Source organism: Rattus norvegicus, chromosome 8, assembly GCF_036323735.1.
Source record: "Rattus norvegicus strain BN/NHsdMcwi chromosome 8, GRCr8, whole genome shotgun sequence".
NCBI lineage: Eukaryota > Metazoa > Chordata > Mammalia > Rodentia > Muridae > Rattus > Rattus norvegicus.
The window spans coordinates 125,495,664-125,522,145 of NC_086026.1; the positions used below are offsets into that span (position 1 = coordinate 125,495,664).

The following is a 26,482-nucleotide window of genomic DNA, read 5'->3' on the forward strand; positions in this document are numbered from 1 at the left end:
ATTGTCAATTATGTTAATATTCAGCTAATGGAATGATTTAAAGATAAAATTCATTTTACACAATCATGTATTTGGTTTTGTGCCACATCTCACATTCACTCATAAAAAGTTACCCTTTCTTCTGTCCATACATATACCCTGAGTGGACAGCAGTGTTAACTGTGAGCGAAGATCATCACTTTTACCAAGCTTGCTTCCTAATGGGTGAAACAATAAAAACAACAGTTTAAATACATAATTGCTGAAGAGAATAAAGTTGATATGGTGACAAGAAGAGCTAAAATCCCATCACTTTCAATGGAAGCAGGATCATCCCCTTAACCAGAGGTAATTTTAAATAAGTCCCTGGAAGTAATTGTAATCCTCTGAGGACATTCTCATTCAAACCACCATTCAAAATAGCAAACATGGATTACTGGGTATTTAGAAGATTCTGGACCTGGAGGAGAAATGGCACGTACCCTGTGAGTGACTACAGCCTCTGAGCTCTGCCCACAGCAGAGACTCTAGTTAAAGGAACAGTAAGAGGGGACCCAGTTAGGAAGTGTGACCAGAGACTTAGCTGTGCTCCAGCAATGGCCTTTCACGTTGTTCAAAGGCCTGGCTTTTACTCTGAGTGATAGAGGGAGCCAATTGAGAGAGAGTTTTTTTATTAAACATTAGATAGAACTGGTACTTTCTGATAATGGCACTGGTATTTAATTAAGATTAGAAACTTTTATCTGAAGAGCACAGTGGGAGAGCTCATGCAGATGCCCTATGCAGTGCCAGATATAAATAATAATTAATTAAATTTTTTTTTGTTCTTGGAGCTTATAAAACATTTGAAATGAAAAAGATCAAACTGCTTTTAACTTGTTACCAGAAAGCAGTTCTCGAAATGAAATGTGTTATGACAAAGTTCTAAAGCCCAGAAGAGAAATGTCAGCTAATGTAAGTGCATGCTTTATTTTTTGCAGCTGTGTATAGTGCGAGAGTGGTTCTGTTTGTAAAGAGGAAGGGCAATCATGGGATGTTTAGATTCATGATATCAATCCCAGCCTAGTAAAGGAACTCAATGAGAGCTGGAAACAGAGAGAAGGTGTAAGGGGTGGGGAAGAGGGGAACCTAAATTACTGAAATGTTTCTGTGGTGGGAAATAGAGACTCATAAAATCCAATTAAGGGAACCGTTTATTTTTAAACTAGACACACATTTTGCATGCCAAAAAAATGACAGTATTCTTTCAGTTGGTGAAAGATAGATAATTGACTGCATTTTCTGGGAGCGAGGTAGATTTTGTTTATTCTTCTGTGGCCTCAGGTCCATAAAAAAACCAGTTAAAAACTTAAGGAGGAATTTCAAAGCACATGCAGAATATACAGCTAGCTGCACCTCTGTCTGCCAGGAATCTAATAAGAACTGGCTGGAATCCTACCTTCATCCTCATCATTTGCTGTATGGCGTTCTTCTGCTGATGTCATTATCTTAGAGCTTTGGAATGCTATTTTTATTAGACATTATTTTTGTAATGTCTTCTACTGCATCTCTCATATTTGGGCTTTTAATAAACTTATTTTTTTTCTTCAACAGACAACTCAAATGGGTGATTTAAAAAATTCTTTTCAACATGTTTTTCTACTATGCAAACATCCAGAATTAATTTGAATGTCATCTATAAACTCATTCCCTTTTGGAGTCTAGCCATAAATTCTTTGAATGTAGGAATATTCTAAACTCCGCTTCATTACACATGCAGGACTGGTTTTTCCACTGATTAGGGTATTATGTGAGACAGTTAACCTCAACTGCCAATTTGGACTCTAGATCATCTGGAAGATGACCCACTGGGCATGCCTGTGTGGAATTATCTTGGTTAGATTAGCAGAGGTAAGATTTTCCCAATGTGGGCGCCACCATTACTTAGGCATGGACTGTATAGTAAGGTGAAAGTGAGCTGAGCATGAAGTGGAAACTTAGGGGTTCTTTGGAAATTCAGTTTTGTTGGGGAAAACATGTGAAAGAGTGTTTTCTTGAAGTGGACACAGGTGAAAGACTAAGACTCATGAAGTTATGTTAGCCTGAAGGAGACACAGGAGAAAGGATACTCTGTTAAAGCAAGCACATGAAAGTACACGTGATGAAGGATTCTTCTCTAATGACACGCATGTACTGGTCTGCCTTATATTTCATAGCTATGCTGCATTTGTTAGGACTCCGTAGAAAGAGATGCTGCAGTTTCTTGCCACGTCTTCTGACTCAGTCTTATCGCTAGAGTGATGTCAGTGAAACAGACTCACATGCTGAGGCAAGACCCATGGTGAAGGACATATGATAAAAGGACTCAACGGATAGTGAAGGGGGCTGAGCTTGGCTTGCTGGTAGGGCTAGCTGTGCAATGCTTGTTAGTCTTGCCTCTTCACTGATCTTCACTTGGCTGAGAGAGGCATAGCCAGGACCTTTTCCTAGTGTTCCTGTTGGCCCTGGTCCCTCCTGCTGACTTGAGCTCAGGGTGAGGCCTGGTTGTCTTTGCTAGGTAGTGCCACCACTGCTGATTGATGTTTGCTGTCCCTACTCTACGGAACTGGGGTGCTGGTGTATCTGAGAAGTGTTTGCAAGTGGACCGAGCTGCTGCTGCTGACTCTTGGGAACTGAACTGCTGATTTCCTGACAATGCAGTTAGGATTTGCTACAAAGAACCTTAAAAGGTCCATTTCCCCCATATCCTTTCTTTTCACTACCTCTGGTGGGTGGTGGGCTACAAGGGAGGTTAAAGCATTTAAGAGCCCTCAATAAAAATAGGTTTTGAAAAAAATTAAAGTTACATGAGCACAGGCGGTCATCTCTCTCCTTCCTGATTGTGGATTTGTCAGATCCCCACACTCCTGCTGACTTGCTTTTTCCACTATGATGTTCTATACCTTTCACCTATGAGCCAAGATAAACTTTTTGTCCATTAAGTCATGTTTTCTGGGGATTTTATCCTCACAGCAACAGAAATATAACAGAGGTATCATCCCAAAGGTTTGAGTTTTCTCCAATTCTCTTTTTGTATTAATGCCGATTGCACCAAAGAAACACAAAACACTGTCTTCTCACCTGGTCCTATTGAAATGCTGTTTTATGAGAGAATGTTTAAAATATCACTTCACTGTTTATGGATAATGTATATGTCATACTAATTCCCCTGAGCTAGCTAATACTCAGAACAGAATTATTTCCTCAACTACTTTGAGATGATAACAGCAGGCCGTAATGTATAATCTTGGTGGTTCTGAGCAATGACTGCAGGTGACCTCCAGCCTCTGACTCCACACTTTGAATATAAGGATCCAACTCAAAAAATTATGCTTTTACGAATGCTAAGTGGTAAAATTCATAAAATGAACATCACTAAAAAATGTCATCATTGTCACAGACGTCATTTGCACAACACTCCAAGTGCAGAATTTTGTAGTAAGCAATTTCAACGTTTTTTTTTGCTTTAATGTTTCTTTCAAATCAGGAGATTGAAGCTACAATAAAACAGATTATTCACTCATTCATTCATTCATTCATTCATTCAACCAATAACTCATTCACTAAAACTATTCCTGGGACTCCTTCTCCGGCATCACAGCTCCAGGTTCCAAGAGCACAGCTCTAAGCTGACGGGTGCTGTTCTTCCTGTGGGGAACTCACTCTTATCAAAAGCACGACACTTTTTTTTACATGAAATATAACTTTAAGAATGAACTACAGAGAGGCTAGGAAGACAGCCAGTTGGTAAAACAACTCATGCTGTGTAATCATGAAGACCTGAGTTTGCTCTCCAAAATCCACAGATGAAAGCCAGCCAGAGTGGTACATGTTTGTAATCCCAGATCTAGGGATCCACACCCAGGAGGACCCCTAGGTCTCCTGGCCAGCCACAGCAGGCTACTTAGTTCCAGGGTAGTGAGAGTTCCTGCCTCAAAAAGACAAGAGAGACAGCATCTGAGGAAAAATGGCCGGGGTTGCTCTCTAGTTTCCCATGTGCACATGCACACACACATGTGCATGCACATGTGTACACATACATTCACAAAACAAACAGAAAATGAACTGTTGATGTCACAGACACTATGAAGAGATTCACACAGAAGCTGTGGTGTGAGCAAAGTCACAGGTCTGACTATGTTTTGCTGACCACACTGGAATGCACACTTCTATTCAAACTGCCCTGGTGGGTCCCTGGCCCCTGGATCAATGCTGTATGTTATTCTAGGTTCCAAAAAGAAAATAATTTCTCTTTGGAAAATGTCATCAAAATATGGCAAAATAGGAAACAGCATTCATTAATAGCCATAAAACATAACCATGACTACTCGACTAACCAAAGCTATAGAGAATTCTTCTTTCCTTATGTGTAGTTCACCCCAAGATGGCAACACTGATCATTCAGAGGTGAAGTTTTCAATAAGCAAGCAATGAACGATTGTTAGACTATGGTTACACAGGCTGTAGGAGCTGTTGGTGATTTGTATACTCACATAGGTGAAAATCGGCATTCAGCCTCTTCTGCTCATGTGATATGATCACCGAGATGGTTTAAAATTAGAACTTGCTATTAGTTATTCCACTGTATCTCACAGAGGGGATTCTATACACCTCGTGTGTGTGTATCTACTCTGTGAGCTGAATTTGGTTGTTAAAGGAAGTCCAGCTTTTATGTCATGGAGCTGCGTCCAACAAACCGAAGCTTCTGGTTGCAGGCACTGACTCCTAAACCTTAGAAATACACCAGACCTGTCAGATTCAGAGACTGAGGAAAAGACATCAGGGAAGGTGTACATTTGCTGTTACCAACACTCACAGTAGAACGTGAAGTTGAAGCCTCAGTAGTGGATGCTTTCTAAGATAAATCTGCTGGTGGGACACCAACCTCTCCTCATTAACTCTCTTAGCTGTTTCTCTCTCTTCCCCGGGTTCTCATTGAGAGGAAATATTCATGGGACAGCTTTCAAAGAGAGGACAAGCCCATGGATATAATGAGATGATAATAGTTTGGACAGAGACATGCTAGTGCTACAGGGACTTTGGAGTGTGAGTGTTCCAGCATTCCATCCCAACTTTCTCATGGCTCTGGGGTTTAGCGTGTTTACATTTTGGTTGACAGCTTGGCTCCCATCACTAACTTTTGGTCTCTTTAGACATACATAAAACCCTAATGTTTTCATGTTCAGTTTTTAGGCTGCAAAAATCTGAGTTGTTGCTACAACATACACTTGAAATTGGCTGAGTTTGTATATCTAAAGGAATATGTATTTTCCCAAAAGTGTGAGTTAATCAGAATGCCTCTGACCCTTTCTAGCACGTAGAAATAGGCACTAATTTCCAGCACTAAGCAGTAGCCCCGCTGAAAACACTAGTTTTCTAAATACATAAGCGAACACTGAGCTGTTTCTCAAAAAAATTCCAAAATTATTGTATTATTTTCATTTACATCCATACATGCATCTACGAGATCATCTGTATGTGAGTACAGCTGCTCAGAGAGGCCAGGAGAGAGTGTTGAGTTCCCTGGAGCTGGAGTACAGGTAGTTGTAAGCTGCCCAAGATGGAGTCAAACTTGGGTCCTCTGCAAGAGCGGTACCCAGTATCAGTCAATGAGGAGCCTCTCCAGCTCGCGATACTCTTAAGTACAGAAAATTTCTCTAAGAATACGTGTTATTACAAAAACGGATTCAGACCACTCAGCTGAAATTACTAAACAAAAACAAAAACAAGACAAAAACAACAACCAAACCTGAGACATGTGCGTAAAAACTGAGGCGGCAGACAGGGAATGAGCACCACACTCTGACAGGAAGTGCATGCTGAGGATGAGTTCACCAAGCTGGCTGTGCAGGCTCCCAGGCTCCGATGGCCTCACAGCATCCTCTCTGATAACATTGACTATGCAAATACTGAGCGCGCAGACGCCTGGAGTGTAAGGCGAATGTGGGAATCCAACCCTCCCCGGAGCCTGCAAGGTGCACTGGCCAGCAGTGACACTGTAGTCAAGGTCTTAGATCAGTTTCAGGGTGCCATAAGATAGGTTTGAAAGAAATGAGGGGAAAGATGGTCAAAGGACAAAAAAAAAAAGGATTAAATTCTGAATATTAGAGCCCGTAGCAATGGCGTACTTTAAGCAGATTACATACTGCTAAGTGGACAATTTAGAAAGATAAAGGATATGTTGAAATTCTATGTTCTAAAATTAAGCGATCTGCCTGAAATCCCAAAGATACTGATCTAAAACAGACATGCTAAGCTGCAGCAGAAATGGGACTAAATATAACGATAGCGATAAAAACAATTATAGCACCGTTCTAATATTATAATCCACTATTTTACATATCTGATTTTAGTGTTTTCTTCAACATACACCAGACTAACCAACGGCAGCCAATTGCTCTCAGAAGTCATAAATAAAGCCAGCACAAAGAAGATTCTAGAAAGATGGTAGAGAAGGAAGGGCCAGAACTCGGTCTCCCACGCAGACCTCAGACCCCAGTGTCTGTTGGAGACGCGCTACGCCCAAGGAAAAGTTTTAGCAGCCCGGACTGTTAAAGGGCATGGAGGAAGGAAAATGATTTACCTTTTACTTCTTGGCCTTCCCTCTTGCCACTGAGTTAATGAAATGGAAATAGCCAAAAGATATTGCCATCCTTGCAAGGACTACGGGCCAATTCTGGCTACATTTCCCAGCATCCCTTGCAGCGACGAGGCTGCTGTCTCCGCAAGGGACTATACCCCACGTTCAGTCAGAAACTCCATGCTCAACCTTTGCTCATAATGATGGGGATGGTCAATTCTACCAGCTGGACACGATGTAGCATCACACAGAAGACAGACTTGAGTAAGTTTCTGGGGAAGCTATCTAGTCTCTGTTAACTGAGGCGGGGAGACTGTCCCTAAGTGATGCTTCACCATCCCATGGCCTCGGGGCTTAGGAAGTGAGCTGAGAAGCGGCATCCATCTCTCTCTCTCTGCTCCCCAACTGTCTGGAGCTCCTGCTCTTGACTGACAAGATGGACTGTACCCTTGAAGTGTCAGCAAAATAAACCAGGTCTAGCCTCCTTAGGCGGCCTTTGTCAGACAGTTCGCCACCGCAGTGAGAAGACAAATGAATGTAAGAGCTTTCATACAGAAGGCTGCATTCAGATCACATATTCTAACCACTGGGGCTGATGCCCCAGGGAGAGACGCATAGAATGCGGGAAGATTGGTTTCCTGACTCTTTCACTGACCAAGAGTGTCTGAGAAAAATGGATTGTGACCGGGTGACACGGTGAGATGCCGGGTTATGATTAACCAGTCCAGCCCCGGTGGCATAGCTAAGAGCGGACAGCCCCCTGATTAAACTACTGACTCCAGCATGACAGGGATCATTCACTAGAGCCTCGGCGGCTTGTCTCACCCCATCTCCACTCCACATCTGTTCACCCCACAAACAAACTCACTCTCACATCCTGAAGACGTTGTCTTCAGCTGACATTACGTATGGGAGCCCACAATCTCTTGCAGATGGCCTCTCGGAAACCCCGTAGCTACGCCACAGGTCACCACAGGAGCCGGGCATGAAGAAATGTTTTCAATGTCTTTCTTTCTCCCTGGCTCCTTCCTGTAAAACTCCCTGCAGAGGGGGGAGTTAAATGACCCAGCTCTGTCTCCATGAAAGCACGCATGGCTCACGAGCTACTTAGTATTCACAGGCCATCCCTCCTCCACCCAGCAAGACACACTTAACCAAATGACCTCATTCATCTTTACATGAGCCATGAGCCTTGATTTTTTTTTTTTTTTTGAGGCAAAACAACCACAGATGCTGTTCCTCCTATTTCGAAGATCAAGACATTAAGGGAGAAAATACAAAAGCTATAAAGAGCAACCATGACTTCATTCACAGGCAAAGCCTCTGGTCTAAGGCTGACTCTTGGCAGGGCCAGGCATTTGTGGCTAGTAATTGCATGGAAATAGGTGGCAAGGGGCCCTTGAGATGGCTCAGTGAGGGACTTGCCACCAAATGTGATGACCAGGGTTTGATACCTGCAAGCCATGTGATAGAAGGAGAGGACTGACTCCTGCCAATTGTCCTCTGATGACCACGAATGTGTCATGGCATGTATATGCCCACCCCAGGACAAACAAAAATAAATAAAACATAATAAAAACAAAGTGGGGGTTGGGGATTTAGCTCAGTGTTAGAGCGCTTGCCTAGGAAGCACAAGGCCCTGGGTTCAGTCCCCAGCTCCGAAAAAAAAAAAGAACAACAAAAAAACAAAAACAAAGTGAAGTGTTGAGAGTGTTAAGACCTGCAGAGCATACATATGCGCACACCAGCCTGTCTCATCCATGGCTCTTAAGTTTCTCCTGAAAATCAGCAGGATTGAGTCACACCCAGACTGTCTTCCTGAGTTCCAGGACACCTTGATTTTGTAAATGAGGAGTCAGGCACACTGCTGTTTGTGATGTCCTCACATCTTTCACGATGTCTTTGTTGTTGTTGACGTCTTCCTCTGCTCTCGTCCCTGGTCTCCCCTGCCCCCCACCTCTTCCTTTCCCAGCTAGTTCTTCTGTCATCATTTTACAAGTACTCTGTCCCTCAAAACTTCTACTTTGGGGATAGTTGGCTCCGCAGTTAGGAGGACTTGTCCTTCCAGAGGATCCGAATTTGGTTCCCACTGTCACCCTGGGTGATTCACAACCACCTGTAACTTGAGCTCCAGGAAATCCAAATCTCTCTTCTGGAATCTCCAGGCACTGACAGGCAGACAGACATATGTGTGTGTGTATGTGTGTGTGTGTGTGTGTGTGTGTGTAATTTATATACATACATGTATATGCATATATAAAAATTAGTTATGCATACATGCATATACATGCATGTGTGTATAATCTATACATACACACATATACGTATAATTTATTTACACATACACATGCATATATGCATATAATTTCGATGTAAAGACACATGTGCACACACAGGCATACACACATGCACACATACACATACACACATGCCCATGGCTGCACATTCACACACACACACACACACACACACACACACACACACACACCTTCTTTTCCCTGTCCATGGTTCCCTTTCTAGAACGTTTCATTACCTATACTTTCCCTCCCATAAAGACATATGCAAACATATAAAAATTAAATTGGACTTATAAATTAGAGAAACTATGATATTTGTCTTTCTGGGTCTGGGTTACTTCACTGAATATATTAAGTTTCAGTTTTACTCACATTTTTGTAAATGTCAGGCTTTCTCTTTCTCTTTTTGCATGTAAATATCAAACTATCAAGTTTAGGCAGCACATTTTTTCTTATCCATTCATCCATGTGGTGACACGTAGGCTGGTTCTGGGACTTAGCTATTGTGAACAGTGCAGTAATCACATCTCTGTACCATAAGTACCTCTGTGGTAGGACTCGGAGACCTGTCCCACTCCTCCTTTCAACCTTGTGTCTACAGTCACAAAGGGGGTACAGCAGAGGCACTAGTTCTGTGGTCCCTGTAAACTGAGTCACACTCAGGAGGCACAGAATCCCTCACTTTGTTTTGAGACCTTAAGCAGAAAATCGTATTCACTTATACGATAAATAGATTTAGGCATGGCCAAGTTTACAGAGATGTAGAAAAAGGGGGCCCGAGGAAGCAGATGTTGGGGATAAAGAGGAAAGTTTTCGTTTTATGAAAAATATGTGCTTTTCCTAAAAATGACATCATGGCCAAGACCCCTGGTCGATCAGGAAAGACAAAAGAGAGACAAGGGATGATGTTATAAAGTCTATGGTGTTAGTGGTTGAGAGACAGCTGGAGGTTTTGATGTGGGAAATGTCCCTCATTCTACTGACTGATATCACAGTGGACATGGTATTGGCATGAGGAGGTGACTGTGTTAACTACAGTTTAAATACAAAGACCATTATTACCTTGAACCCAGAGCCACACATCCTCCCCTTGCTTTTGGTAGAATGCTTCAGTCAGAAGTACACAATGATATCCACAATGACAGTGGTGATATCTGGTGTTGGCTAGTTAAGTTTCAGAGATGTCGGCAATCATTTGTGTACGGATATTTTGGTGTGTGTGTGTGTGTGTGTGTGTGTGTGTGTGTGTGTGTGCACTTACATGGCACTATTCTAAGAAAAGCGTTTTGAAGGGCAGAGAATACCTTGCAGGAGTCGATTTCCTTCTACCCTGTGGATCCCAGGGACTGAACTCGGGTAGGTGGGTTTGGCAGTAAGCGCCTTCACCCACTGAATCATCTCCCTGCTCCCAATCTTTGGCAGGTCCTGTGGTAAAAGTTTCTAGTCCATGCCTATAACCCTCAGAACAGTGATGTGATGTTCAAACACTTATCCCAATTTTACAGGTGAGGAAATGCCACCTCAAGGGTTTTAAGTAGCTTATCAGAGACCTCCCCAGTAAAGAGCAGCAGATCTGGAATTTAAACCATTGTGTACTGATCTAATGCTTTGCCAATTGGCCCCCTGTCACAAAGATTTTCTAAGCAAAACTCAATCGAAGTTATTTTTTTATACGAACGTTTTTCATTTTATTTCCCCAGCAATCACTCTTCTTGAAGCAACAACAGCCCAGATATGAGTCATCTCCTTAGTCCTTCACATGGAATTGGATGATACGTGTGATTGTATGACGTTTACTTCCCACTTCCATGGACAGAAAACCTACTGTTATTTCTCCCGTCCTCACTACGAGGGCTCTTTCCTAACCTTGTATGTGTTGGGTCAGAGACTCGGAAGCCAATGTTGGTCTCTAGAGGTTGACCTTGCATCTCTGAGAGTAGAAAATCAGTGCTGGTGAAGTTAACATTTCCATAGGGTTTGGGACTCCACTCGGGAGACCTCTGAGTTAAAGACCTAGCTCCTGAAATGTCGGTCATCTGAGGAACAAATTCTCAAAGTCTTACCTGCTCAAAGGCCTATAGCATTTTACTCATTTCTTGTGAGAATTTTACTTTTGTCTCTTAGACTGATAATGGAAGCACTGAGAAGCCTTGTACGCGGTCCCCGCAGAGGGATGTCGAAACAGTTAGTGGTGAGTATTAAATGTCTGAAGAGAGATGCAGGCACAGTAATAATTTGTTGATGTTCTTATCACATCTTCACTCTGGATAAAATCTTGTCAAGACCTAGATAGCTGCTATTTTTATGAGTTTTGGGCTTTCCTTTTATTTCATTTTTCCATCCCCCTACACGACTGCAAATGTCTTGGAAATATTTAGAGCCTTGGGTCAGATGCTTTTATTCACACGAGAATTAATAAAAACCAAACTGGGTGAAGTTATTACCCTATTCATCTCTCCTCGGGCCCAGTCAGAGTTTAATTTGTCCAGACGTGGAAATCTTTGCATAGTCAAATTCTTTGGAAGCAAAACGATGCTCCAACGACAACCACCATCATGAAGCTGGATGTGGTGGTTTATATAGGCTCAGCTCAGGGAGTGGAATTGTTAGGACATACGGCCTTGTTGGAGTAGGTGTGGCCTTGTTGGAGTAGGTGTGGCCTTGTTGGAGTAGGTGTGGCCTTGTTGGAGTAGGTGTGGCCTTGTTGGAGTAGGTGTGGCCTTGTTGGAGTAGGTGTGGCCTTGTTGGAGTAGGTGTGGCCTTGTTGGAGTAGGTGTGGCCATACTGGGGTAGGTATGTCTCTGTGGACATGGGCTTTAAGACCTTCATCTTAGCTGCCTGGAAGCCAGTCTTCTCCTAGCTGCCTTCCAAACAGGAGGTGGAACTCTCAGTTCCTCTAGCCCCTTGTCTGCCTGGATGCTGCCACGTTCCCACCTTGATGATGATGGACTGAACCTCTGAACCTGTAAGCCAGCCCCAATTAAATGTCCTTATAAGAGTTGCCTTGGTCACGGTGTCTGTTTACAGCAGTAAATCCCTAACTAAGAAAGTGAGGTTTCCTAGGTTGTGATGATGCACCCTTGTACTCCCAGCACTTGGTAGGGAGACTGCTGCAAGTCTGACTCTAGTCCAGACTACACAGCGATTTCATAATCAGCCTGGACTACACAGAGAAGCCCTGTTTAAACATCAACAAAACTGTGTGTGACATCGAAGGTCTCTGGAATTTCATGGTCAGTACTTATCTAAACAGGGGAACGCAGTTACCTGTTTGCACGTGCTTGTGCTTGTGTGAGCAGAGGAAGGTTAGAATGAAGTATTTCAGCTGAATTAGAAGCAGAGTAGATGGGGCTGGGGATTTAGCTCAGTGGTAGAGCGCTTACCTAGGAAGCGCAAGGCCCTGGGTTCGGTCCCCAGCTCCGAAAAAAAAGAACCAAAAAAAAAAAAAAAAAAAGAAGCAGAGTAGATAAGGCAACAGAAGTCACTTGTAAAGAAGAAGCTCAAAAGACAAAACTCTCAGAGGCGGCTCCTTATGTCCCCATGTATTCAAGCTGACGATAGAGACAGAATGGTGGCATGGGTATGGCTGTGATTTCGTAGTGTTGCTGGATGACTGAGCTCTCCAGGATCTCACTCAGCCATATTGTTCTAGCATTGGGTGGGAAATATGGCAGAAGATAGCCCTCTTTCAGATTGGGCACAGGATTATTAGTTCATGACCCAGTGTATAAAAGCAAGCAAACAAGCAAACAGACACTATATTGTATATGTTTGTATTCTTCATTCTGAAAGATAACAAATCAAAATGATTTAGGCAAGCGCTCTACCACTGAGCTAAATCCCCAACCCTTAACTTAACTTCTAAATACATACCCGCGAAGCCATGGGTGACAAAAAAATCTACAGTGATGGAGGACTCAGTTTTCTTTTTGTGTGTGCACAAATATAGCATTTTGCTTTTGTGCAAGGCATGTTAATCACAGCCGCCACCCTGGCCCCCAGCCCACCATCAATGGGACAGCTTTCTTTAGAACTCTGTGATGATTAGCTTTGTCAACTCCACACATCTAGAATGACCTGGGAGGAGAGATTCAATCAGCAATCATCTACACTCTTTTGTCAGGGGACAGTCTTAGATGTTGACTGAAGCGAGAAGACCCAGCCCACTGTGGAGAATACCATCCATTCTCTTGGCAAAAGGTCCTGAACTTTCTAAGAGTCCAGAAATCACGCTGAGCACAAAGAAGCAAGTGAGCGTGCACACATTCAATCCCTCTCTGCTCTTGGCTTTGAATATTTTTGTAACGGGTTGCTTGAGGTTTCTTCCTTGACTTCCCTACCATGATGGGTTCTAATCTAGAATCATAAGCTGAAATATACTTTCTTTTGGGGGCGGTATTTGTTGAGGAAGCAGAATGAAACACGTACAGCCTCTGATTTGTCAATTATTAATATTTGTCCATTATTAGCTGTATCTGCTATTTCTAAGCAAGGCAGCACCCCTGGGATGATTCTTGTGTATTAATTGCCCTACTCAAGGTCAATGCCTAAGTGAGACCTCTCAGCATCTGTGCTCTGAGATCTGACCTCAGGCTAGGGAAGGCAGGCATTGACCAGAGGAGTTTGTGACTGGCTTCTGAGCTATTCCATGTAACAACTTGATGGCCATGTGTCTGATATGGTAATAAATATGCTTTCAATTAGATTTTAAGGTGATTCCCCAAAGAGAAGAGCAAATAAGTAGCCAGGGTTTATCCTGGGGCATAGGAGCATATCTAGACCTCAGGCAGTAAGACAGATTCATTTTTACTCTGGTGAATAAATCAATGTTCATTATATAACCTGATATTCAATACATTCCTGGAACACTGTTGAGGCTACTAGATTTTCCTGGTGGAGGGGTGGATTATTACAAATTATGAATGTCTGGCTTTGATCATTTGGACACTTTTAGCCAATGTGCCTGAAGGACAATTTTCAGGTTGCTTTGTAATACCGTCAGTGGTTTCTACATGGTGACTGAATTGTCTTCTGTAATTCTATTCATCTATCCACTGGACAAGTACCTTTAAGACATGACACACTACTGACACTCCTTCTGCCATCATGGGGGTGTCTTTTCCGGTGTTTAAATTGCTCACAGCATTTCTTAAAGAAAGTGCTCAACTGCCCTACGTATCTTTTCTGAGCATTTCCTTCCCTATTTGTAAAACGGGAAAACAGCTTTTCTCAATAGCTCATGTAACACTTTTAAGATGACACGGCAGATAATCTGTGTGAATATTGAAAACTACAGGCAATTGATCTGCTCTCCCAGGATAGCTCATTCAGGTGTTTCCTAAAGGGCCCCAGAATCCTCCAGCATGGCCTCCCATGGGTACGGGATGACTTAGAAGACTTCTGTGGGATGACATAGACTATTGAGGAATTCCCCTGGCTGCCATTATGCTTACTAAGCTGAGGAACCAGAAAAATAACATTTTCCTAACAATGAAGAACAAACTTAGTGAAGAAAGCAATCCAAGGTTGGTAATTCGAAATCTAAGAGTCTTCTCGAGTTGAATGAACCCCCAGCATTCAGAAAGGAGGAAGGACAAAACCCAGAGTTTCAGCTTGTAAGCAAAACTTGTAGTTTTGCTTGTAGCTTATAGCACATAAGCAAGTGTCTAGATTACAAAAACCCCACTCTCCTGTTTTAGCCTCGGTATTTATAGTCTGTGCCTTTGCAGAAAATGATAATTTTGGGAATTATTCATGGCATCACCACAGCAACGTCTCCACAGGGACTCTCCCTTCAGCAGAGACAAGGACCCTTCAGGATCCCTATGTAAATCCTTACCATGGAAACTGGTACATTTATTTGGTCATTCAGCTGCTGTGGTCACCATGCCGGGCCACAGCAGTAAATAAGACACGGAAGCATTCAGAAAGCAATGTGGTAAACCAGACAGTAAGATGATGTTGATGCTGGTGCTGCTGGAGCAGCTGGGGAAAGATGAAGGTGAGAGGTTTGTCCCCTAAGGTCCCTTACTGCTTGTATTCACATAGCTGTCCAGTCCGCTCAAGATGCATATGGGCTAACTCTATAACTCTAAACTTACGTCTATCAGGATGCCACAAACAGAACCACCGCCAAGAGTAAGTTAGAAAAGATCACCATTTCCATCTTCTTTACATGACCCTCTCCCACCTTTGCTCAGTAATCTGCTCTAAGAAGAAGCTCTGTGGTAATGAGCTGAAGCCTCCATCCAGCCTCCTGTGGGAAAATGAATCCTGCTCCACCCAGATGACCAGTATTAGAAACAGGTCTTCCGCTGTCCCTGTGCATCTCTGAACAACACCTCCAGAGCCAGGGGTTACAACTGACCTATTAGCTAACTATTATGTGTCAGCTTCCTAGCAGACAGAAGTCTTGAGATGACAGTAAACACTGTGTGAGGTTACTAGGTCCTAGGATCGTTTGTGACACAGCAATGGTTATTTAACATGAGGTGGTGGTACCTCGCTGCAAACGGAACAATGGAGCAAGTCTAAGTTATCAGAGGAGCTGAAGGGTAGGCATGCATTCCAACCATGGTCAAGACCTAAAAACAGCTTGTGCCAGAAATAATAGTGAGAGGGGAATGATTAGAAGTGATGCTTCTCAGGTAAAGATCAGATATGACAACAAAGATAGTCAATAAGACAGTCCCAAAGATTAGAGGTGCTTTCTTGTGGATCTATCTATCTATCTATCTATCTATCTATCTATCTATCTATCTATCTATCATCCATCTATAATCCATCCATCCATCCATCCATCCATCCATCTGTCTGTCTATCTACCAAGCTGTATGTCTGTCTGTCTATCTATCTATCTATCTATCTATCTATCTATCTATCTATCTATCTATCTATCATCTATCTATCATATCTATCTATATCTATCATATCTATCTATGTCTATCTATCTATCATCTATCTTTATATCACCTATATATCTGTCTACTTATCTAATTGTTTGTTTAATTTTGAGACAGGGTTATACTTTGCAGCTTTGGATGGCGTGGATCTTGCTATGTAGAACAGAATAGCCTCAACCTAACCAAGATTGCCTGCCTTTTTTTCCCAGGTGCTAGGATCAAAGGCATGTGCCACCAAACCTGATTTTTCTTTAAATCACTTAATAACTTTACTGAAATTTTATAACAAGAGTGTGTGAATGTTATCAAACAGTCACGATAAGATTAATGTCTGTACCAGAGTGTTAGTGTTATGAAATCAACAGATCTTAGATATCATTTTTTTTTTCAAAATTGGATTTGAAAGTGGTTGCCTCCTGTTCTGATTGGACAGGCTGGGAAAGGAAGAACAAATCCAAATCACATGAGTTCTTAAAACCCCAATGAAGACGCAAGGGAGCAACTTAACTCCTTCTTTGTCAATGGATTCCTTATATCGATTTATTCTAGCATAGTCTTTATTGAATTTCTCCTTGTATCTAGAAGCTGATTGTGGGACATGAAGTCTTCTGCATGTACTTATCTCATGGGCAAAGGGTGAAAACAAACATGTCTTTAGGTTTGGATGAATTCCAGCTTTCAAAGAGAGCAAGCATCTCCTCCCTTGGAGGATGATGGCACTGTCTAGTAAAAAGCCATCCATCTCAGTTCCCAAGGAAAATCAGGTCCCAGCATGGAGCTGAGAAGAGGAGAAGCCTGCGCTACACTGTCACAGAGCTTGCACGGGTCTGTGGCCTTCCAGTGCCACACATGCAGAAGGTAAGTGTGTGTTAGCACACTTGCTCCAAAGGCCCTTCCACTCATCCCCGAACATGGCAAGCTTTCCCAGGAAGCTTGGGGGACTCTCTTCTCTTTCCTCCCAATAACACTAACATTAGAATCTGGGGGACAGGAGAAAGAAAGGAACAGAGAGGCAGAGAACAGTGGGGGCCCACTGTGATGGTGGGCAAAAGGGCTCTTACTGTGGGTCTGTAAGGATGCTCTAGAAATGGTTTGACAGGGAGAGAGAGGAAGGGAGGGAAAGAAGAAGAAGAGAGGGGGAGCTGGGGAGGCAGCTCAGCAGGTAAACTGTCTGCTACCTAAGGATGAGGGCCAGAGTTCAAATCCCTAGCACCCACATAAATGGCCTATGGGCTCAGAAGCCAGATTTTAATTCCAGTGTTTAGGCAGGGAAGACAGGGAGCTTCAAAAGTAATCTGCCTGGCTTAGTCGGTGAGCTCTGGCTTCAAGTGACAGACCTGTCTTAGTAGGGATAGTGATAAAGCCACCCGACATCTGCCTCTGGCACATAGGCACAACCAGTCATACAGAGAGAGAGAGAGAGAGAGAGAGAGAGAGAGAGAGGAGAAGGAGGAGGAGGGGGGGGAGAAGAAGAAGAAGCAGAAGAAGAAGCAGAAGCAGAAGAAGAAGAAGGAGGAGGAGGAGGAAGAGGAGGAGGAGGAAGAGGAGGAGGAGGAAGAGGAGGAGGAGAAGAAGAAGAGGAAGAAGAAGAAAAGGAGGAGGGGAGGAGGAGGAAGAGGAAGAGGAAGAGGAAAAAAAGAGAAGCATGGGCAGGAACTTAGGCAGTATTTGAAGGTGGAGCTATTTGCAAAAGTCATTGCATGACACGTTAACTTCAGTGAAATAAAAAGACCAAGCTGTCAAGTCACTATTTGCCCTGTTCCTTTTAAAGCATTAATAAAAACCAATATTTGAATGATTTCATTTAATAGCTACAGAAACTCCAGATAAGGTGTAATTACATATGTGCACCTCCCGAGAGTCTCAGCCACTGATATTGACTCCATTGCTTGTGATATTGAACCTACAATCGTGTGGTCTACGTCAATGCCGAGGCCCTCATCAGTGAATGGATCGGGCATGCCGGGAGTGTGGTCCACCAGCATCAAAGATGTCTGCACCCAAACTATCCACCCTGCCTGGAGCCAGCCACTGGCCACCTGAACTGTGATTTGTGTCACTATGGAAAGAATTGAAAGCTCCATTTCACTTAATGAAGTATTCAAATTTCCACTCCCATAGGCATATGGCTAAGTAGTTACTCCGATTGGATGACGCAAGTTCCTGAGTGAATGAAGGCAAAACTGAAGTAAAAGGAGAAGAAGGAACATGATTATTTTTATAGCATGGAGAAGGTTTTATTGTAGATATAATGGAGGAAGCAGGTAGAGGGAACAGTCCAGACTGAGCATGGCTGGCAGACTAAACTGTAACAGGAGAGCAGAGATGGGGAAGGGAGCAAAAGAGGAGCCCTGATTAAGAGAGGCATCCTGGGTCAAGAGGCGAAGAGACAGGGGTAGCCGAAATGGCTGAGTTATCTAAGGATGAGGAACGCTGGAAACAGCCACAGGACCTGAATGAGACTTGCCCCAGGTTTGAGACCTAATAAGGGGAGCATCAGGAAGGGAAGCTGGCTTTTATTGTACCACTGTGAAATGCCAAGGTGTGACTAAGGTTACCCAAACAGTCAGAGGACTCTGCATGGATTCCCAAATGTGGCTGTGGTCCACAGTCACATACGGTGGAAATGTGCAGGGTTGTACGGACCTGTATCACTCAAACCAAGAAGTCAGTCCAATTCACGGAGCAACGTGAGTGTGGCAGTCTGTGCCGATGACCCCAGCGCTCAGGAGACTGAGGCAGAAGGGTCCTTTGCTGAGTTCAAGGCCACCCTGGTTTACATAGTGAGAACTGGTGTCCAAAAAAGCCAGAAGCTTCCAGCAATGCCATGCACACAGCATGACCTCTGCTTTCCAAAACACCAACTTGGTTTTTCTATTTTTAAATTTTAAAATGTTATTTTAAATTATGCATTGGTGTGTGTCTATGTGTGGGTCTGTGGCATGAGCATGGTGGTAGCGGAGACTATCAGAGCAGGTCAGAGGCCTCAGAGGTGGAGTTACAAACTGCCAGACATGGCTACTTAGAACCAAACTCGGGTCCTCTGTAGGAGCAGTTAGTGCTTTTAACCACTGAGCCATCTCTCCAGCTCGTGAAAATTTCCAGTTGTCAGACACCCAGTATAGAGTGAGTTTAAACCTAAGTATGTTACCCGCAGAGAACTTTCTAGAAAGAAAAAAGAAACCATCCGAGATGACGTTTTAATACCAATACATAGAATTAGAAATCAAAATGAGAGGGTTTTTTTTTTAAATCATCAGATCAAAACCTTATTACAGTTTAACTAAGTTCAAAGTTGACAGCACTTCTCATACAAAAACTTGTTCAAGCATAGACTACGCATTCATGTATGATGGTCTCAGAATTTATTCTTGTTCCTCATACAAAGACCTTTCTGTCCTGGGACATTCTTGGACAGTACCAGACACATTGGCAAAGAATGAATAAGACAGAAAGCTAAAGTTTTAGAAGGCTCAAGTCATTCAACAGATATTAATTTGACTGGTGGAATTCCCGACATGTCCTGATTTGCTGATCCTAATCAGATGAGCAATTCAAGGCTGGAGGTTTAAAGCCCCGAAGAGAGCCACATCTGGAAACCCTTAGGAGGGCTCCCACCCCACATGCAGCTGCCTTTGTGTGTCCCCCTCTCCTGAGTTACTTGAACTTCCATTGAGACCGTGCATTGAGAGATATAAGCACTGATGTTTTCTTTCATTCGTGCCAGTTACATTAGGAGATCTGGAATCATTACAAGTCATGGGCATAACAGAGTTTTTCATTCCCATTTTGACTCTGTAAGATCTGAGCTACGCCTGGCTAGGCACCATTTCTGTGGGGATTAGCTAACATGGCATTAATTTCCTATAAAAAGTCACATTCTCAGATGGAAATGTTTTATAGACCATGGTTCAGGACCAGCATCCTCAAATGGGATTTTTGTTTGGGGGGTAGGGTGCACATCTGTGCACACGCATCTGGAGGTCATAGGTCAATCCCAGGTGTCATCCTTGGAGGCTGTCCACCGTGTGTCTTCGGTGTTGGTAGCTTACTTTGTTTTGAGATACAGTCTCTCACGTGGACTGTAGCTCACCAAGCAGGCTAGACTAACTAGCTACTAAGTCCCAGGGATCCGTCTGCACTTCCTCAGTATTGTGGAGATTACAAACCCATACAAACAAGACTGTATTTTCTTGTGTGGGTTCTGAGGAGCAAACTCAAATCCTTAGGCTGGAATGGAAGCACTTTACTGACTTAGCCATTTCCCCAGCCTTCGGATATCATCTCTACTTAATAAAAGCTTCAGTCGGTGACCCTGGCGGATAGGCACACACACTCAGACTAATGGAAATATGGATAGCTGTGCCTCAGAGGAACAGCCTGAGGAAACAGCTCCCTCCTAACCCTGGCCATCAGACTCACTCGCTTCTGACCTCACATTTTTTTTTTTTTTTGCAACTCCTGGTGTGGATATGCTTGTGGCTCAACACTAGTCACTGTAAGTACACAGGGACACAGTCACACAGTAGATAGAGTCCTCGGGGCTGTGCACCACCATTATTACAGAAGCAGAAGCATTTTTAAGCTCATACATGTTTTCAGCTGAAGTTGAGTATGGTAGGGCATGCTTGAAATCTAAGTCCTCAGCTGGTAGGGTAGGAGGATAGCCAAGAATTGGGTGGCAACCTGGGCTACATAGTGAACTCAGTATAGCCTGGGCCATGTACATAGTAAGGCCCAGTCTGATAATAAATCAGCTAAGATACAAGTTGTGATTGAAACTTGTTCAAAGTCACAACAGAAAGGTTGGCACCGCGTTCCCTCTGGCTGCCATCTGCAGAGTTAATGTCCTGATTTCTGAGTTCTATGGGAAGCCCATTTATCAAGGATCACTTGGGGGTCAGTTGCTATGTTACAAACCTATTCATGAGGGAAATTCTCCTCTGATAAGGCCCAAGGCTGAGATTTAGGCCGACCAAGGAAGAATTATGTGAGATCAGAGAAGGGTTCAAAACACAGAGGTGAAAACAGGGAGGCTGACCACCCTTCAGAGGACCAAAATTGTCAGAAAACAACGCACTCACAAAACGTCCTATATTTAAAGAAGAAATATGACAGTGTCATAAATGGAGGTTACTACAGAAAGAAGATGGTAGGGTATTGACCAGCCATCCCAGACACTCACACTCTCACTCTCTCTCTCTCTCTCTCTCTCTCTCTCTCTCTCTCTCTCTCACACACACACACACACACACACACACACACACACACACACACACACACAGACCCTCTGTGGACTCTCATATTCCTTGTCGAAATTGCAAACACAGAAATGTAACACAACGGCATAGCCTACATTTTCATGTTCAGAGACACTAACAAACTAACCACCCACAGACTCCCCTGTCTCTTGTTTCTCTAGTGAACCTCTCTCTGCATTCCTCCACATACATGGAGAATGATCTGGAAAGAGAGCCCACAAAGCACTTTCCTTGTGGAAAGTAATTTCCTCACATTTTCCTTTAGGTTGCCCCAGAATACATAACTCACTCCTGCGGAAGATGATGGGAAAGAGGGCTCCCCAGTCCACTGTCCCTCCTTGGATGGACCTTGTCGGATGGGCAGAAGCCTGTCCAGCTGCAAACATGACCCTGAACCGTGACACCCTCAGCAGTGAACGCAGAAATATGAGACAACCAACCCTGAGGACCCGCTGGGGAGAAACCCCTGCACACAGTCCGTGAGTTCCACTCAGGCCAGAGCCTTGTTCCTAAGAGCTCCACATGTATTGTTGCTAACGCACACGGAATGTAATTAGCCGCCTCAGAAAGGCCTAGAATCACTCCCTTTCTGACTAGATTACTGGCTAATTAGATTGGTGGCACTCTGCCCCATCTGTGGCTGTCAGATTAAATCTGCCTGCTTCTGCTCAGATAACTGTCAAACGCCACAAGAACAGACACACAGTGGCACTGGGAGGCATCAGGGAGGGGGACGATCGGTGCTCGAAGGCTCAAAACCGCTTCCTTTCTTAATAAAACGTTGACAATGTTCGACGGGCTGAAGTGTATTCAAATCGCCATTGTGTCAGACTAAGAGATGTACCAGGTGAAGCCTGTGCTAATGGGCTCGGTGTGTGTGAGGAGGGCCACAAGGTCTCTTTGTCTGTAGGCAGACCAGCACCTGAATGCCCGAGAGAACTGTGCTTGAAAGCCATGGGCCTCCAACCTTTTCCTCCAAAGACCAAGTCCAGTCCCACACAGAGAGATCCTTCTCCTGACCCTGGCTGGATCTCTACACCTCTTTCTCTTCTAGAACGAACACACATTCCCTTTACATGGTAGAAATCATCTCTCCATGCTATCTTCCCATGAACCACCCAAGAGAGAGCAAAACTAAACATCAACGCCCATAGGTCCTGTGCTGTGTCCTTCCTTTTGCCATTCTGACACGATATCATCTATAAACTTCTAGGAAGTTCAACCTAGAAAGATGGGTGGTCCAGCCTCAAAAATAAACAAATAAATATATTTTTTTTAAATCTCCATAATGTTTTAAGTAGGTTTTCACATCTGTGCATTCATTGCGATCTTGGGCTGAAGGATGTTACCCATAGTTCTCATGGTCTGATTCTTTCTTGTCTACACTGCTGCTAGAAAGCGTTCCCTCCTCTTCCCTTCTTGGAGGTGGGCCCTGAACTCTGCAGGAGATGGGGGAGGGGTGGGGTAGAGAGTCTGGACGCTCCCAGGGCATACCGTCTTATTTATGCTGTAAATGGTCCTGATTTCCTATTTATGCTAAAGATGAGAAGGTTGTTTACCTGTGGAACCGATCTAAGTGTCAGCATCGGGGGAGAAGGGGGAGGAGGACAGACATTCACACAGTGGAATTTGCTTTGCCTATGTGGAAGAGCAAAGCTGTGTGGTTTGTAGGAAGAATGAATGGGACTGCGGAGAATCATATTGAAGTAATTAGGCCAATGACAGAAAAACAAATACCAGGGCTGGAGAGACGGGTGGGCGACGAAAAGGGCTTGTTGTTCTTGTAGAAGATCCAGTTTCAGTTTCCAGCAAACAACACTCATGGCAGCTCACGGCAGTCTGTAAACCTAGTTCCGGGCGATCTGAGGCCCCCTCTTGGCCTCTGTGGGTACTGCATGCACAAGGTGCAAAACATCCACACAAATAAGACAGAGGTAAATCATTATTTTTTTAAAGCTCCTCCCAGAAAACAAATATATGTTTTTATCATTCGTGGTTACTAGATAATAGATGTCATAAAGGTAGAAATTAAGCTGTCGAGGGACACAAAGGGGACCGTGGGAGGTGGGAGAGAGAGGGAGAGAAATAGAAGATAGAGGAAGATGGAGGTGTACCTGTATGTATCTGTCTATGTGTGTATACATATATTCACTTTTAAGGTTCATTTTCAAAAACGGAGCGTTGGGGGATGGGGAAGCGGTACAGTCAGCAAGTGTCACACCTTCTTAAGGACGAGGATTTCATGCAAACACATGCTCAGTCAAACCTTTACGTGGCTATGCAACCTGGTAATCCCAGCACTGGATGAGCAGAGGCAGGGGCATGTCCAGAACTCACTGGCCAGCTAGTCTCACTAGAATGTCAAGCTCTGGGTTCAGGAAAAGACCCTGCCTCAAAACAATAAGGTAGAGAATAGAATAGCACCTCACATCCACCTCTGCCTTCTACTGCGAGTACACCATACACACGGGCGCGCGCGCGCGCACACACACACACACACACACACACACACACAAACACAGGGGGGGGCAGATGGACAGGCGGACAGAGACAAACTTCCCAATGCAAAGACGTCCCCCCATTTGTCATCACACAGCATCAGCAGTCACCTCAGCGGCTGCTATACAGGGCTACACGGTTTCTGATCACAGGCTTCCAGGAGGTGCGGGCAGAGAGCCTGTCACCGTCTGCAAGCTCAAGAAATGAAGGCGGTTATTGTTCTGAACAGGTGAGGCCAGAGGCTTTTTAAAGCTTCCTGCGATCCTCAGGAAATGTCAGTTCTAGAGGGTGAGATCTATATCTGTCAAACATTTCAGTTCTTACGCTCTTGGGAAGATGATTGTTCAGAGGGATTCTCCGCTTCTCAAATTTAGGACTCATTGCTTCTGCACCTCCAGCAGATGTCACCGGCGTCCAAAGGGTGCTGGCTGATTCATCCCTCTCCCCGGCAAGGTGCCTACCTTAAGCTCAACAGATGCTACCTTAGAACAAGGGTCCACCGAAGAAACAATAAGGGGCTAGGGTAGAGCTCAGAGCGCAGTGAGCCTATGTGATCATGGGTGAAGCCCTGGGATCAACCTCCAGCAACAAAAAGGGGAAAAAATAAGTAATAAAATGTCTTTAACCAGCTCGAATGTTCATGTCACACACAAAAGGAAAAAGAAAGAAGACGGAATCTGTTGAAGTCAGTGGAATAAAGGGCTGGAGAGATGGCTCGGCAGTTGAGCACCGACTGCTCTTTCAGAAGACCAGCATTCCATTCCTAGTATGCACATGGTGGCTTAGGACCCTGGCCAGTTCCAAATGGTCTGATGTCCTCGGCTGGCATCCACAGGCACTGCACATGCGTGATACACAGACATGCATTCAAGCAAATCGCCCATACACGTTAAAAGGAAATAATAAACAATTTTTAAAAATCAAGCTCAATGGAACAGAGTTAAATCTGGGCTGTCTGCTTTGTTTTCGTGGGTCACCAAGTATTTCATTGTGGACGTTTGACCATGTTAGTGCTATTTCTATGGGAAATGAACTCAACTGACAAAGAAGTCCCCAAACCGTGCAACAAAGTGCCAAGTCTGTAGAATAGGTAACACTGGAGTGTTCCTTAAAAGACATTATTTCTAAAACTTTCACCAGGAATATTTTAATTTCTATGTCTGGGATAGTACCAAAGAGTCCTCATGTCTGTAAGAAGTGCTTACTAATGATCTCTCTAGGACAAGCCCATGGGTTTCCTCTTATATGTAAAGGTTATTTCCAACCTTCCAGAAGCAGAGACATTTAGCTAGACTCTGCATCATTTTATGCTGAAACCCATTAAATCATTCAAGAACCCAGCCACATTCGGCCATGAAGCCATGGCCAAAAGTCCTCCCAGGTCCCTTCTAATCAGGCCTGTGCCTGTGCCGACAGGACTGGAAAAAGTACACATCTGCAGGGCCTTACACTAAAGGACAAGGAAAACATTTCACCTTTGTGAATGACATTGTTCTGCATGTTTTCAGCGTATTCAGAAATCTGAAGGTCTGATGTATAACAAATTTTAAATGAATAGGCAGCCTCTCTCCCTCTCCCTTCCCTCCCCCTTCCCCTTCCTTCCAGTCCCCCTCCCTCCCCCACTCCCTCCCCCTCTCCTCTCCTCCTCCTCCTCCTCCTCCTCCTTCTTCTTCCTCTCTCTCTCTCTCTCTCTCTCTCTCTCTCTCTCTCTCTCTCTCTCTCTCTCACCAAACACGTGCCCGCTCTGGCTTAAAATTGCTCAGACTTGGGGTTGGGGATTTAGCTCAGTGGTAGAGCACTTGCCTAGGAAGCTCAAGGCCCTGGGTTCAGTCCCCAGCTCCGAAAAAAAAAGAACCAAAAAAAAAAAATTGCTCAGACTTGGCAATGCCTGCCTAATAACATTGTTTCCATCTTCCCATTGTATTTCCAGCAAAGGAACAGCTCTGACAACGGAATAGAAACCCTGAAGTCTGTTGGCTTGTCTCTGCAGGTCTTTGCAGATGTCAAAAGTGTTTCACAAATCATCCCTTTGAAAGGCAACTGAATACCTCAGGATTGAGGCTATCTTTTTCCGCACTTCCAGGATGAGGCAAGAATTTGGAATGATCCTCCCAGTACTGACCACGAGACACCCATCACCAACTCTGCAGATGTGCTGATAGCAGAAGGTGGTGACTCAGAAGTCATCAGCGACGTTGTAACTGAAGGGAAAGGCTTGCAGGACACGTGATCCAGGGAGATTAAAATGCAATTCTTAGGATAATATCAGAGCATTGAAAGTTCTGAGTTACACCCTTAGTAGGCTAACAGTTTTAAATACATATCTATCTGCTAATAATGTAGGTTCATAATCTATTGTTGACTTGGGTTTAATTTTAATGCTTGTCTTTCCTCAGAAGTATCATATGCCTCATTATCCTGTTCTGGCTTTCAGAGACAGCTTGACATGCAGGGAAATTGCTGGAATGAATTTCATCGGTGCATTTTTTTTTCTCAGTCATACTGAACTTGTGTTTCAGGCTCCTAAGTCTTTTTGTTTGGTAGAAATGGGAGTGTGTGGCTATACTTTCTTGTACAATTCCCTAGTTGTTTCTCACACTTACATGCACTTTGCCCTGTGTTAGGCTAGAATACAGTTACTTTTAAAAGCTAGGGCTTGGGAGATGGCTTAGCTGTTAAGGAACTCAAAGACCCGAGTTCAATCGCCAGAACCCACGTGTACTTCACCCGAGCATGTTCTGATGAGCCTAGCACTGAGAGGCAGAAAAAGGCAGATCCTAGGGCTTCATGACTGCCAAGCATGAACTACTGGACAAGGTCCGGGTCATTGAGGGGTCCTGTGTTGAAAACAAAGGATGATACTTGAGGAAAGGGACCCAAGGTTGCCTTCTGCCCTCCAATACACACACACACACACACACACACACACACACACACACACACACA

The 26,482-nt window shown here is 43.9% G+C and overlaps 1 protein-coding gene across 25 annotated transcripts in view; it reads right to left on the bottom strand.

Moving 5' to 3' along the window:
• Window positions 1-26,482, bottom strand: part of Rbms3 (RNA binding motif, single stranded interacting protein 3) — a 786,929-nt gene that overhangs the window by 312,353 nt on the left and 448,094 nt on the right. The window contains exon 1 of one of the 25 annotated variants that reach the window (XM_039082847.2): window positions 21,327-25,108. The exons of 23 other annotated variants lie outside the window; for them this stretch is intronic. The gene's annotated coding sequence lies outside the window, so the exon portion shown is untranslated. Of the gene's footprint in view, window positions 1-21,227; window positions 25,109-26,482 lie in introns of those variants that run through there. One more of the 25 variants, XM_063266129.1, reaches the window with a different exon arrangement.